Here is a 15914-nt window from a genome sequence, read left to right on the forward strand (position 1 = left end):
GGATAATCAACAACCTGGCATTTTAATTCTGAGTCTCACTCCCACACCCACATGTCTGTCCATGGCCTTATGTACTATCTCACCGGTGATGATGCAAGAGCAGGTTATGCTTTCCCACCCCAGAAGGAGATTAGTGAAATAACTCTGCCGAGCTTTGACATTTGCCCCTACCAAGTGTCAGAGCGCGGTTGAATTTAACAGGAATTTAACTCACTCTGCCAGGTTGGGACATTTCACACTGCATAATTAGCAAGAATGGACCCACTAAATTGCCCAGTTAGCCCACACGGAATTGGCAGTGTGAAAAGCACTGCTTTTCTTCTTCCACTTGTCAATCTACCTGGCTTTATCTCCTAACTTCACCCATTCCTTACCTGGCTTCATCTGCCCATCGTTCTTCAACCCTCCTCATTGCTGCTGACCCTTTTCCACCCATTACCTCCTGACTCCCATCTTTCCCTCTCCTCTTTATACTGATTTTCTTCCCTACTATTCTTAGTCCTGATGCTCAATGCACAATTCCTTTTCTCCTGCTCATGCTGGTCAGGGAGATGAGTTCCTCCAGCAGTCTGTTTGATGTGGCCCTGATATTTCTGAGTGAGAAGGCCATTCCAATGACTTGAGCACAAAATTATGTTGACCCTCTAGTAAATTATTGAACAATAGCTGCACTCTTTGGAGGTTCCAAACAGTGAATTAGATTTAAAACTACCCTCCCTGGTGAATTCAATAATTTCTTGTTACCATTGAAAGGAGAGTGTGGTAACTTTTCCATCACATCTGATCTTTGTAGGACCTTACTGCGTGCAAATTGACTGGCAAGTATTCAATTGACTTTGAATCACACCGATGTTGTGAAGGGCAATGAAATTTATTTTTTTCCTCATGTTTGAGAGTGGTAAATATTTTCCTCCCTATTACGTTAATGCAACTGTTGATAGGTTCCTCTCGAGGAAGTGTCCAGGAGACAGAAAAATCTGGATAATTGTAGCAGCATGTAAATTCTGATTTCAGAATCGCTGGAAACTTGGTTATTAAGTTTGATTTTAAGATTATAATATTAATTTCCCAGTTCTTTGCTTCATAATTCTTGATTTCAGACAAGAGATGCACAGCAAGATGTGGTACGTGTCCTGCATTAAATAATTAGTTGGCTTTAGCACACATTTTAAAACTGTTGGGCGTCTATAACAAACTGACATCTGTTGGTCAATATAGACATGCTGAAGGACTTTGGGGGACATTTCTATGTACTTGTTAAACATTAGGATTCCCTGATACCTTCAGAGGTGAAATAATAATAGAGGTACTATCTGTCATTAGGTGTCCTTAAGGATGGCACGATTGACATAGTGGTTAGCACAATGCTTTTCCAGCACCAACTATCAGGACTGGACAGAGGTTTGAATCCACACTGTCTGTAGGGAGTTTGTGTGTTCTCCCCATGTCTGCGTGGGTTTTTGCCGGGGGCTCCGCTTTCCTCCCACCATTCAAAAATCTTGTCGCAGGTGTAGGTTAATGGGGTGTAAATTAAGCAGCATGGACACGTGGGCCGAAATGGCCTGTTACGGCACTGTATGTCTAAATTTAAATGTAGTTATTGGCTGTGATACTGTAAATGTTGTGGCATTGCACTAGACCAGACAGACTTATATATAAATATTAAACTTTATGTAATCCACTCTCAGTATTCAGAATAACAGTGCTGCACATTTAAATAGTTAGAAGAAAAAACTGTGTGCAAGATAGTTGGACTTTTATCTACTCTAATTATATCAATGACCTACAGTTAAACCTAATTAAAACAAGATTTGAATACTAATTATTGGTTATTTAAATTTACTCTGTGCATGCAGGGGATTTGCTTGCATTTTAATTGTCTGTCTCGTGCACTCAATATCTGATAAATCAGTGATCATTGTTACCACTGCAAGAATATGACCATTGCCCCCTACCCTACCTGCTTAACAGTGCAGCTAGCCCATTTGAAACAAAATGATTTTCATGGCAGGAAGATTACAAGAAGAGTTGATGTGATTGTGGTCTTCACAAGGGCTCCATTCATTGCACAGATATATGAATTCGAAAAAAAATGTGATAAAAGCGCTGGAAACACTTCGCAGGTCAGGCCGTATCTGCGGAAAGAGAAACAGTTATTGTTTAATAACTTTTGAAAAATCCCAGACCTGAAATGTTAATGGTGTCTTTTTCCACAGTTGCTCTCTGACCTGCTGAGATGCTCCCTTTAGATATTTCTTTGGTTTCCTCCTGTCTTAAAAATTTCCCAAAAAAGATTCTGTAAACTTCAGTTGTCCAGAGAAACCACACTTCAGGGCTCAGGGCTCACTTTGGACAGAGAATGGAAGTTACAAAGCTGGGGCATCTCAGACTAACTCTTATGTCACACACAGTCAAGCCAGGGTCACAGGGAGGGGATCAGGCAGCGGAACTCCACCATATGTTTGTGCTAGTTCAGGCCAGATGCTGAGGAAAGGTGCAGCTGCGTGACTACGTGGTTATTATTCTCACCCTTGTTACACACACTATCAGGGATCAGGTCTCAATTCTCCATCACTCCAGCTCAACATACATCCCACCCTTCATCCTGAAACAACATTCCTCTCACCAAGTCCTCCCCATGCCTACTTTTTCTTTCTTCCAAATATCACAGCATCTTGATGAACCCTGCCTCAATCTTCCAATCCTCTCCCAAACTGTTTTAATAGAAGAAAGGGATTTTTGTGCCTGTTCTTCCAAATACTGAGACTATAGCTGACCCATGACCTAAATCCATTTTGTTGACATTTATCCTGATCCCTTAATACCTTTGAAAAATGAAAATTTACCTATCTGCAATTAAATGACCTGACATTGGATATTTTATGCAGAGAGAGACAACCTTTACTGAAGACAAAAGAGGCGCAATTCTAGAGGGCACAACTCCGTGTTATTAGTCCTTACAGCAGTATGCTTACAGTCCAAGCATCATGTCTACTTTCCCCAATATATTAACAATGAGACATCTTTGTGTGAATAAAAATGTTAGATACATGGCTTTCAAACTTATCAACAAATTAATTCAGATGTTGAATATGAGATCCTGTCACTGGTCACATTGTGCCCCACTCTCTGATTCCTGCTGCCCAGCCAATGTTCTTGACATGTCAATAACAATTCTGACACTTTCAGATTTCAGGTGTAGCTGAAAGCTTCTTTAAAAGAGCTTTGATAAATTCCCTTTGGAAATCAATACAAATCATATCTGCGGATCTCCCCATCGTCTGATTTAATTGTCTTTGCAAATAAATTGATTCTAGCTTTCTCTAATCAACAGAGTATTTTCAAGGTCATTACCTTTGTTATAGATTCCTATAATGGATGCTGTGCTCGCCAATTCAGGTCATATTGCACTACAAATGTAGCGCTAACTATCCATAATTCCATGGTTGCCCACTTTTAACTTTCTTAAATTAATGCAATGATGTATAGAATTTTCAAATCTAAAACAATAGTTCCTAAGTTAAGAAAATTATGAATAGGGCACCTGAATTAATTTAAAAACCTTTCCTTTTAAATCATGTAGAGCAAACTTTCTGGTTTATTGAAAATACCTTTATAATCTTCCATTATTTTACTTGTTAATGTAGGCAAACTTCTGTAATATCTATTTTCTGGGATGCAACTGACTTCCACAAAAATATTCTTGTCAAATAATCATTCATCATTCCTATTTTTTTAAAAATTCACTTATAATACTCCTGTTATTTGCTTTTTTGCTGTCAGTTTGTTTTGTATTTGTTAACAGCATCCCTAAAAAGATTTGTTAATTCTTTTTGCAACTCTCATGGTATCCTATCTAGTTTAATATTAACCCCTACATTCCTCTTTAGTTGTCTACAGGAACAAATAGAGTTCGCAACCTTTCAGGGTAGATACTGAAGAAACAGGAGCAGAAGGCAGCCATCTAGTTCATCAAACATGCTCTGCCATTCAATAAGATCATGCTTCTATTGGTTTCGTCCCCCTCCCCACCCCACCCCCAGTTCATCATTCTAAACTCCAGTAAGTACTATTGAAGGTGCCTCAATTCATCTTCATAAGATTTTTCCTCATTTTTGGAATGAACCTGGTGAACTTCCACTGTGCCACCTCCAAAGGCCATTATTACCTTTCCCAAGTAAGGAGACGAGAACTGCAAGCTGTACTCCAGGTGTGGTCTTGCCAGTGGCCTGTACCATTGTAGCAGAACCTCCTTGCTCTTACATTTAGTCCCTCCAGTAGAGAAGGCCAACATCCCATTTGCCTTCTGGATTACTTCCTGCATCGACAAACTAACTTTTTGTAACTTGTACAAGCACTCCTAGGTAATTGTGCAAAGCAGCATGCTGCAAATTTTCATCATTTAAATAATAGTCCAACTTACTGTTTGATACACCATCACATTAAATATATTGATCTACAAGGGTTTGGGGCATTATATATTTCATCACAATTTTTGAGGTTCCTTCTTTCAAATAACAGATGGAACCTAAACATCTTATGAATACTATTGATGAAATGTTTCTCACTATGCATCTGAAGCAGATGTGGCCACCTCCTTTGCTATTAATGGGGCAATTAATTCTAGAAAACTGTCCTGCAGGTACAATGGAAATACATGACTTTTCTTATAAATCCATTATTATAGCTACTCTTTTATCTCTGCAAATTTGTTTATTTTTGGAATAATGCACTATGGCATTTTGCACACAAACAAGGTAAGTCTTAAGCCATTTTCGATTCTTTGATTCTACCATGTAATTTCCACAACCTGTGTACTTCTATTGTGTCTTGGTCACTGATTTAATCTTCATCAAAAGACACTCCTCTCCTTCTATCAATTTCCCTATCTTTCTCATTGACAGGATATCCTGTTATATTTAATAATTCTGACCTAGTATCCAGATCTCAGTTATGACCATTGGGTTCAGTTTATGTTCATAACTCATTCTTTTTTCTCCATACATTATACAGTATATTTGGACTGCAGTAGAATCCCCATTATCCAGAATGCAATCAAATGGAAACCTAAACAACCGGCAAAAAAAGAGGAAATAAATAAAATTAAAATTAATAAAAATAAATAATAAATAAAATGTTAACTAAAAGTTTAACATTGTAAATGTTCTCCGAAGAAACACATAACCCCTCGATGAAGACAGTAGCAAACATTCAGCCAGTGGAGGGCCCCCGTCATTCCCCACCTGCAGCAGTTGTTTGAATAAAGTTTAATTAAAGTTGTGTTTGAATAAAATGGTGGTGCCCAGGATGAAGAGCAGGTTGATGCCACTCGCCGCTGGGGCGACTCTCCCAAAGTGTCTTCCTATCCTTGCCTTGCTGGAGTCTTTATTAATATTAGGTGTGTTAGTAAGGCTTTAACTGTAAACTTGGGCAGTGGGTTAATTATGGTGACGACACAGTAGGAACAATGGTTAGCACAAAGCTGTTGCAGCACCAGTGACCAAGGTTCGAATTTAAATTTTGTAAGTTACGGAAATTACCTGATTAAAATGAACTTTATTTAATTAAAGACTAAAATACTAATTTTTTTTCTATTAAACTGTTTATACTTAATGCAAGTTATTAGTTTGGCATTGTAAGAATGTGTCTCAGTCAAACGGAAAATTTGCATTTCCGGCATCTGTAGTCCCCGTAGGTGCTGGATAATGGGGATTCTATTGTATATGTTACTCTGTGGTTCAACCATGGTGTCTATAGATTTACTACATGCTATTCTGTCCTGCTAATTGAATATTTCACTCACATATCTCTTATTTTTCAACGCAGATTTAATTATATCATTTAGTTTTTCTTTCCCTGTTGTGCATAAAGAACCTTTATGACCATTTATTTTTTATTTATTCATTGTTTGATAACTGGGTATTGTTGGCAAAGGCCAGATTTGATGTATTTAATGTCATTGAATGCCTTGGAGAAAGTGCTGATTGGTGCTAACTTCAGAAGGAGGATCAAAGCTACCTTTGCTGTTTAAACTTTCCCCTGCCTAAAGAGTTTATTGATCCCCTTTTAATCATTTCTATTAAAATGTGCTCCCAGCTGGGTTCAGGTGGAGAAGAGACCAAGTGCGCATTCCACCCCCCCTCCACACACCCCCCCAACCCCCCTCCACACACCCCCCCAACCCCCCTCCACACACCCCCCCAACCCCCCTCCACACACCCCCCCAACCCCCCTCCACACACCCCCCCAACCCCCCTCCACACACCCCCCCAACCCCCCTCCACACACCCCCCCAACCCCCCTCCACACACCCCCCCAACCCCCCTCCACACACCCCCCCAACCCCCCTCCACACACCCCCCCAACCCCCCTCCACACACCCCCCCAACCCCCCTCCACACACCCCCCCAACCCCCCTCCACACACCCCCCCAACCCCCCTCCACACACCCCCCCAACCCCCCTCCACACACCCCCCCAACCCCCCTCCACACACCCCCCCAACCCCCCTCCACACACCCCCCCAACCCCCCTCCACACACCCCCCCAACCCCCCTCCACACACCCCCCAACCCCCCTCCACACACCCCCCCAACCCCCTCCACACACCCCCCCAACCCCCCTCCACACACCCCCCCAACCCCCCTCCACACACCCCCCCAACCCCCCTCCACACACCCCCCCAACCCCCCTCCACACACCCCCCCAACCCCCCTCCACACACCCCCCCAACCCCCCTCCACACACCCCCCAACCCCCCTCCACACACCCCCCAACCCCCCTCCACACACCCCCCCAACCCCCCTCCACACACCCCCCCAACCCCCCTCCACACACCCCCCCAACCCCCCTCCACACACCCCCCCAACCCCCCTCCACACACCCCCCCAACCCCCCTCCACACACCCCCCCAATCCCCCTCCACACACCCCCCCAACCCCCCTCCACACACCCCCCCAACCCCCCTCCACACACCCCCCAACCCCCCTCCACACACCCCCCAACCCCCCTCCACACACCCCCCCAACCCCCCTCCACACACCCCCCCAACCCCCCTCCACACACCCCCCAACCCCCCTCCACACACCCCCCCAACCCCCCTCCACACACCCCCCCAACCCCCCTCCACACACCCCCCAACCCCCCTCCACTCACCCCCCCAACCCCCCTCCACACACCCCCCAACCCCCCTCCACACACCCCCCAACCCCCCTCCACACACCCCCCAACCCCCCTCCACACACCCCCCCAACCCCCCTCCACACACCCCCCCAACCCCCCTCCACACACCCCCCCAACCCCCCTCCACACACCCCCCCAACCCCCCTCCACACACCCCCCCAACCCCCCTCCACACACCCCCCCAACCCCCCTCCACACACCCCCCCAACCCCCCTCCACACACCCCCCCAACCCCCCTCCACACACCCCCCCAACCCCCCTCCACACACCCCCCCAACCCCCCTCCACACACCCCCCAACCCCCCTCCACACACCCCCCCAACCCCCCTCCACACACCCCCCAACCCCCCTCCACACACCCCCCCAACCCCCCTCCACACACCCCCCAACCCCCCTCCACACACCCCCCCAACCCCCCTCCACACACCCCCCCAACCCCCCTCCACACACCCCCCCAACCCCCCTCCACACACCCCCCCAACCCCCCTCCACACACCCCCCCAACCCCCCTCCACACACCCCCCCCAACCTCCCTCCACACACCCCCCAACCCCCCTCCACACACCCCCCCAACCCCCTCCACACACCCCCCACAACCCCCCTCCACACCACCCCCCCAACCCCCCCCAACCCCCCTCTACACACCCCCCCCAACCCCCCTCCACACACCCCCCCCAACCCCCCTCCACACACCCCCCCCAACCCCCCTCCACACCACCCCCCCAACCCCCCTCCACACCACCCCCCCAACCCCCCTCCACACCACCCCCCCAACCCCCCTCCACACACCCCCCCAACCCCTCTCCACACACCCCATGCTACAACTGGTGCTACTATCCCATAAATTGGAACTTTTCACTATTTATTTCCTGAATCTTATTCCTTCAGTGCTAATCACACCATTTTTATATAAACAATCTATGTTAGACTTATCTTAACAATGTTCCCTTAAGCAACTATATTAAAAGAATAAGACACAAATGTTTTAATGTAGGTTATGCATTTAAAATGTGCTACTTGTTTAAACTGCCTTTTTCAACGCAGCTCATGGGCCACATACAGAAATATAATGATTTCCATCTAGGAACCTTTACAAGGGCAACATAGAGACTCAGCTTACCTTCCTTCCATGTTGATATCAAACATCTGACATTGTAACTATCTGAAAGCTAATAGCTTGTTGAGAAAGTTTGAGAGCCATTTTCAAAATATATTGAAGATGGTTATCATGTGACCTTGCAATTATCACATGATCAGTACTGATTAGAGGCACAAAGATAGGTCTGAACCATTATGATTTAAACCTTAAACTGATCCAGTGATGACATTATATCTTTAATGTGGACCTAATTTCTAAATAACTATATGAAGTCAACAGCAATAAATTTGTCATGGTAAGATCCACTTGCTGCCAAACAGAGGTCTGGCAAAGAGAAAAAGGCAGCAGGGTTAATCAAAGGTCAATTTGTCTGGTGCATTTCCACGCTGGGGTTAGAAAAGATTTCTCGCTCAGTCTCCAAGGCATAAAAGAACAAATGCTGGTTGTTGATCAATGCCATCGGTTGAAAATCAATAGATGGATAGGCTGCAGGAAATTTGCAAGTTTGAGGAAAATGATTGAATAATAATCCCTTTACCCTCCCTCCCCAAAATTACACTCTTGTCTGGGTTGCTTATGTACCTCGGCCTGTTCTGTGTCTGATGGTGAAGAGAGTTTGTTCATTTCGGCCCTGATTTGTCAACATCCATTTGTTTAGTTTGCCATAATTTTTGGACTATAATGAGCAGCAAAATAACTACAAATCTGAAATAAAAGCATGACATCTCAGGCAGCGTCTTTAGTGAGAGAAACAACGTTAACGTTTCAGCCTTATCACTTTTCATCGGTATCAGTAAAAGTTAGAGAATCCAATTCCTAGTTCCACGAAAAGGTCATCAGCCTGAAATGTTAACTTTGTTTCTCTCATGACCTTATCAGATGATAAGACATTATCATCGCCAAGCTACTGAAGAATCTAAGCTTGCTAAATTTCTGTTTGCCCAACATGCTGTATATACCCTTATCTATACAGTATCTCTACCCCAGCTCCACCAACCTGCCTTGCCAGAGTCCAGCTACTAGTTCTGCAGGCTAGGCAGAAAGGAAAGCCATGGAAATGTTGGTTGTTTTGTTTAATGAAAAGGCACTCCTTCAATTTCCAAATGTCCTCCCTATTGTTTACTGGCACTCTGCAGAGGGTGAAATATTTGATTGCCTGACTGTAAAATATCAGATGCTTACCATATTTAGTGGTTACATCCTCTTCTGTCATTCTGATTGTAAACTGGGTGGACTCTTTTTCGAATTCATAAGCAGTAAGTTGATCATAAGACATTGAAATGGTTCCATGGAGAGTTGGATAGTGTAAAATTCTTGCAATGGCTCGATCTCTGAAGATGTCTGTGGTTAAAGGGCCAAGCGCCCAATACATTACAGACAGCTACATGGGTTGATGTATGGAGGTGTGTTTCAATTAAGTTCAATTTCATTTATAAAAGGGTAAATATATTGAAATAAACAACTGAATGAAAACATAAGAGTAGGCCATTCAGACCATCCTCCTCAATCCTCCTTATTTCCCTGTAACTTATTCACTCTCACATTCTCACCAATTCCTCATTGATCCTACACTAAAGGGTAACTTACACACAGCCACTTGAGCTACCAGCTCATCTTTGGGAAATGTGTGCAAACCAGTGGAGCTGTTGGGAACACGCAGTCATGGCCAGAACACGCACATTCCACACAACGTGGCCTGATGCTAGAAGAAGCCCCAGATCCCTGGTGCTATGTGGCAGTGGTGCAATCTGCTGTGTCATGCTGCTGCTCTCTCTTAATGGATGGTGCTTTTGTACAGAACCATACTGATCTTGAATGCAGTAGTAATAATCGCCAAAAAATTCCAAATTCTAGATCATAAATCATACTTTTCTGCACTTTAAATCAAATTTCTCCAGTTGTTATTGTTTATTTGCAAACTGAATCCAAAACACACAACTCATATTTTCAATGGTATGTGATATTTTTTTTTAAAAATGACTAAAGGAATCAATACAGTAAAACTCAGTTAATCTGGTACCTTTGGAACTTTGGTAGTCAAGTCAAGTTTATTGTTATCTGATTGTACAAAACAGCATTCTCCCATCCTCGATGCAAAACTTGCAGAAACAACCAGACACAGCAGACAAAACATTAGATTTGCAGGACACATATTCATATATACAATTAAATAAAGAAAGAAATTTGTTTCATGGATATGAGAGTCTCGGATAGTTAGCATGAACATTTCCTTTCACTGTTCAGCATTCTCACTGCCTGTATGGTATTGGCTCTGATACTCTACATCACTTTCCCAACAGGAGCAGCTGAAGAATTCTGCGTGTTGGGTGGAAGGGATCCTCAATTATTTTGCATGTCCTCTTAAATAAATGATCCCAGTAGATCACATCGATTGATGGTGGAGAGGGGAGGGAGACTCCAGTGATCATCTCTGCCACTCTTATGGTCCTGTGGATTGATCTCTGATCCATTTCCCTGGAGCAGCCATACCACACTGTGATGCAGCTGGCCAGAATGCTCTAGATAGATTTCCTATAGAAGGTTGACATAATGGTGGCCGGTAGTCTTGCCTGCTTCAGTCTTCTCAGGAAGTGCAGTCGCTGGTGCACCTACCTGACAAGTGAGGAGATGTTGTGTTCATGATAGGTTACTAGTTAAGTGAACTCCAAGGAACTTGGTGCTTCCTACCTTCTCCACTACAGAGTTATTGATGTCTCCTGGTTCTAATAAAGTTCACGATCATCTATTTCCTCTTGTCCACGTTGACACTCAGGCTGTTACTCTTGCACCATGTCATGAGATTTTCCACCTCTTCTCTGTAGTGAGACTCATCATTGTTGCCGGTGAGGCCAATTACTGTTGTGTCATCTGCAAATCTGAAGACACTGTTGGAGCTGGATCTAGTGAAACAGTTGTGGGTCTGCAGTGCTGTGACCCACATTGCAATATTGATGCAACAACCTCTCTCAAGAGCTGATAGCCTTGACAAGCATCTCCCTGAATACTGAGGGCTGCAGTGAGGCAGTGTTCTTACTGCCCACTCTAGAGATTGACTTTCTGCTGACTGACAGGAGCAGAGGTCCAAATAATCAGCCTAATATTCAAAAAGGAAATGAACTCCTTGAATAGCCAGAGTGGTAATGTAGCACAATGGATCAGACCAGTCTGCTGGACCCAAGAGATGGTTGCCTTGCTTGACTAATATGTGTAATTGGAAAATTTGAGGAAAGGGAGAGGTGGGAAGGAATCTCAGCATCCAGGACTCGGGGAAACTGTTGTCTGAGAGATTGTATCTTTGAAGTTAAAGGCAAACATGTAGGTGGCAAGAATAAGATGTAGAAAGTTTACATTAACATGTCAGATCTGAACATAAAATACTGTATACCCCTGCTTTGCTTCATACTGCAAGGAGTATCACTCATGTAACTGATCCCTTGCCCCTTCTTCCCAGCTGGGCCTTCAAGCATCCTGCAAACACCTCTATTAAATGACCCCCTTGCCAGATCTAATTTTGCGACCTGTTAGTGTGCTCCTTCCACCTTCCTGCCTCTCTGCTGTTTTTCATATTGGACCATTTTGTTTTCCCAAGTTGCCTCAGCATTCTGTGTGAGTTGTGCAGTTTTCTTCAGGGGCACGAGCTCCGATGTCATCACTGTACCACTGAAATATCAGAATCTCAGCGAAACTGCAAGGATTATTTTTAACAGAATGAGGTATATGCGGAAGAGCTTGAAATAAAATATGCTTATACCTGAAAATTACAAATTGTTTGACACTTTTTAAACCAGTTCTGTGCCCATCTATTTCTGGGCCATGCAGTCTTCTCAACAGAAGACCTGTGAAATATCTTCCTTGATATTTTCTCTTTCTTGAAATCTTATGGCAAGAGGATACATGGATACTCTCCTGTTGAAACTTCTCAGGCCATTTTCCCAGAGGTTCAAGAATTTTTTTTTTTTTTTTAAATTTTAAATTACATTTTTAAATTTTAATATTTTTTTTAATTAAAAAAGAATCTTGGAGCCTTAATTTTATACCCATGTTTCTGCTTCTGCTGCACTCTCCTTGACGAAGAGCTCAGCCCCAAAATGTTGATTACGCTTTGCTTCCTAAAGATGCTGTATGGCCTGCTGAGTTTCTCCAGCATCTTTGTGTCTGCTCTAAATCAGTGGTTCTCAACCTTTTCCTTTCCATTCACATACCACTTTAAGTATTCCTTATGCCATCGGTGCTCTGTGATTTGTCAGGGATTGCTTAAGTGGTATGTGAGTGGAAAGAAAGTTTGAAAACCACTGTTCTAATCGTATCTCATTGACTCGTAATGTGCACGGTTTCATAACTCCAAATGAAATGGACCAGTGACAATTTTTCTCAAGCAAAATAATTCAGTACCAATTGGGTCTAGAGTAGTGATTCTCAACTTTCCCTTTCCAATCACATACTCCACCTTAAGCAATCCCTTACTAATCATAGAGCACCTATGGCATAGGGATTACTTAAAGTGGTATGCGGGTGGAAAGAAAAAGGTTGAGAAGCACAGATCTAAAGGAAAACTGATAGAGATCTGTGCCTGGTCACCTCTAAATTAGATGCATCCCTATGTTACTTTTGTTCAAGCAAGGTTCTGCAACAAGTAAGGTTCCATAAATTTTACTTCCTAATTTATATCTTAATAATGATCACCACTTTATATGATTGAGAAATAAATAACTTCAAGATAAAGAACACATGAGCAAAATTACCAGTGCACTTAACTTCACTGATTGCCTAATACTTTTTCCAATTGCCATAGCTTCAGCAAAATGAATTCCTTTCCAGCCCTAAACCTTTTGCCTGGAATGTTGAGCTCAATTTTGTCTGGAATTAATATGTTTGTGCAGCACTCCAGTTCACTGTCAGCACACTGTACAAAGAAGTCTCTCATGGAGAGATTTTCAGGTCAAGTTTATTGTCAACTGGCTGTACAAGTACAACCCGGTGAATCTGCGTTCTTCGGTCCTTAGTGCAAAACACACAGCCAGAAATAATGCATATACGAGCAATATATATGTGATACAAATATTCATATATACATATAAATCAATATTATTTCAATGTCTCAATGTTTAGTGTGAACAGTTTGTTTGGTCGTTCAGCATTCTCACTGCCTGTGAGAAGAAGCTGTTCCTCAGCCTGGTGGTACTACCTCTGATACTTCTTTCTGTCTATTGAATTGATTCGAACACACACATACACACATATATATTTATATATATATATATACACACACACATTTTTTTTAATTATTTTTTTAAACAGATAAATACATACATACATATATATATATATAGACATACAAGCACATATATATTTATATATATATATACACATATATATACACACACACATACATACACATATACATACATACACACATACACACACCCACACACACACACACACACACACACACACACACACACACACACACACACACACACACACACACACACACACACACACATATATATATATATACCTCTCCCTTTCCTTAAATTTTCCAATACATACACATATACATACATATATCTTTTCTTTCTTTCTTTGGCTTGGCTTCGCGGACGAAGATTTATGGAGGGGTAATGTCCACGTCAGCTGCAGGCTCATTTGTGGCTGGCAAGTCCGATGTGGGACAGGCAGACACGGTTGCAGCGGTTGCAGGGGAAAATTGGTTGGTTGGGGTTGGGTGTTGGGTTTTTCCTCCTTTGTCTTTTGTCAGTGAGGTGGGCTCTGCGGTCTTCTTCAAAGGAGGTTGCTGCCCGCCGAACTGTGAGGCACCAAGATGCATATATACACATACACATACATACGCATATACATGCTTACACATATACATACATACATATATATAAACAAGGGGAGAATTACATTTCATTCATGTATTTACCAGTGCATAAAAGAACATTAGTATTTAACATATACTGTACATATTAACCATACATTCCTTCTTCTCTTGTAAAACCAAAAGTAAAAGGAGAGAGAAAAAAATAATAATTTTTATTACAAAATCCCCTCTAACTAATCCAAAAAAAAAACAAAGCTAGACTGGGCCATCCATCCTGAGAGTAAAGTAAGAAAACAAAGGGATTCCTGATTAAAATCAAATTTACTGTACTACTCCTACTACTAGGAGAGAATGCAATATAAATTATGATTCTTAAACTATATGGAAATATTGAAAAAATGGTCACCAAACTTCTTCACATTTAAAAGGCATTTCAAATGTCCGACTCCTAATTCTCTCCAAATTTAAACATGACGTGACAGCAGAGAGCCATTGAAGTAAAGTAGGTGGGTTAAGATCCTTCCATTTAAGTGATGTGGCTTTTCTAGCTGGCTCTGATACTCCTGTATCTCTTTCCTGACAGGAGCAGCTGAAAGATCCTATGTGTATCTTTCAAGCACGCATTATTGAGGACCCCATCATGGAAGGGAATAATTTTGTGTGCCCTCTTCAGACAACAATCCCCGTAGATCACATCAATGGGGGGGAGGGAGACTCCAACGATACCATCTGGTATTCATGTTCCTGTGGATTGACCTCCAATCTATTTCTCTACAGCAACTATAGCACTCTGTGATGCAGCTGGCCAGGGCACTCTCGATAGAGCTCCTTTAGACGGTTGACATGATGGTGGCCGGTGGCCTTGCCCGCTTCAGTCTTCTCAGGAAGTGCAGTTGCTGTTGCGCCTTCCTGCCAAGTGAGATGTTGCGTGTCCATCATAGGTCACTAGTTAAGTGAACTCCATGCTCCAGATCCAAATCCTCAGGAAGCCTTCAGACTCTAAAATAAACCACTTTTGGCTGCTTTAACAGGCCACTTAAAGGCTGTACAGAGCCATCGGTAGTTGGATTGGGTGGTAGAACCCTGTGGAATAGCGCTGTGTCTCCATCCCCGCTCTCTGTGGGTCCACTGCAGCAGCTCTACAAATTTTTATCTTTGACGTTAACCAAATCTGGTTGTGTGTTAATGGCAGACTTGCATCGCACTACATTGGATAATCAGCCTTGATTTTAAGTATAGTGCTTTGGAGTGCAACCTGAACCCTCGACCTTCAGAGTGAGAATGGCAATCACTCAGTTGACACAGTGGTATGAATGATTCCCACCAACTCTGGTCAATAATACCTAATTCTCCAGTGATAGCTCTGAATGAGTGCTGCATGAGGAGCAATGACCTACATAGTGTCCTTAGACAGCCAGTGTCTTTCTCCTGGGGTGACATTGGCAAATACCACAGGATATCTATCTATCAAGGAGAATAGGTTAAAGATTAGGGGAGATGTCAGAGGTATGTTTCTTACTCAGAGTGGTGAGTACCTGGAATGCATTGTTGGGGGTAGTGGGGGAAGCTATTACAATAGGGACTTTCAAACTACTCTTAGTCACGTAGACGTATGAAGCGTGAAGGGTTCTGGGTGTAAGGTATGGAAAAATTAGGTTGTTGCGGAATAGGTTTATATAGGTTGTCACAGCATCATGGGTGAAAAGCCATAAACTATGCTATAATGTTCTATGTTCTAACATTTACAGATGAAGGATTTTGACTTGAAGAGGCATAAACTGCATTCAAAACAGGAGCATCTTTCTGTTCC

General features: G+C 43.1%; 1 protein-coding gene and 1 long non-coding RNA gene across 2 annotated transcripts in view; one reads left to right on the forward strand and one right to left on the reverse strand.

Annotated features, from left to right (window-relative positions):
* The window catches only part of LOC138740666 (connector enhancer of kinase suppressor of ras 2), a 763661-nt gene that overhangs the window by 598821 nt on the left and 148926 nt on the right, over positions 1–15914 (forward strand). The gene's annotated exons all lie outside the window — the stretch shown is intronic.
* LOC138740668 (uncharacterized) lies at positions 866–5406 on the reverse strand. Its single transcript, XR_011343104.1, has 3 exons — positions 5244–5406; positions 1961–2135; positions 866–1133 (listed from the first exon to the last, which is right to left on the reverse strand). It is a non-coding gene; the product is annotated as an uncharacterized lncRNA (long non-coding RNA).

Source organism: Narcine bancroftii, chromosome 8 (genome assembly GCF_036971445.1).
Source record: "Narcine bancroftii isolate sNarBan1 chromosome 8, sNarBan1.hap1, whole genome shotgun sequence".
In the NCBI taxonomy this organism is placed as follows: domain Eukaryota; kingdom Metazoa; phylum Chordata; class Chondrichthyes; order Torpediniformes; family Narcinidae; genus Narcine; species Narcine bancroftii.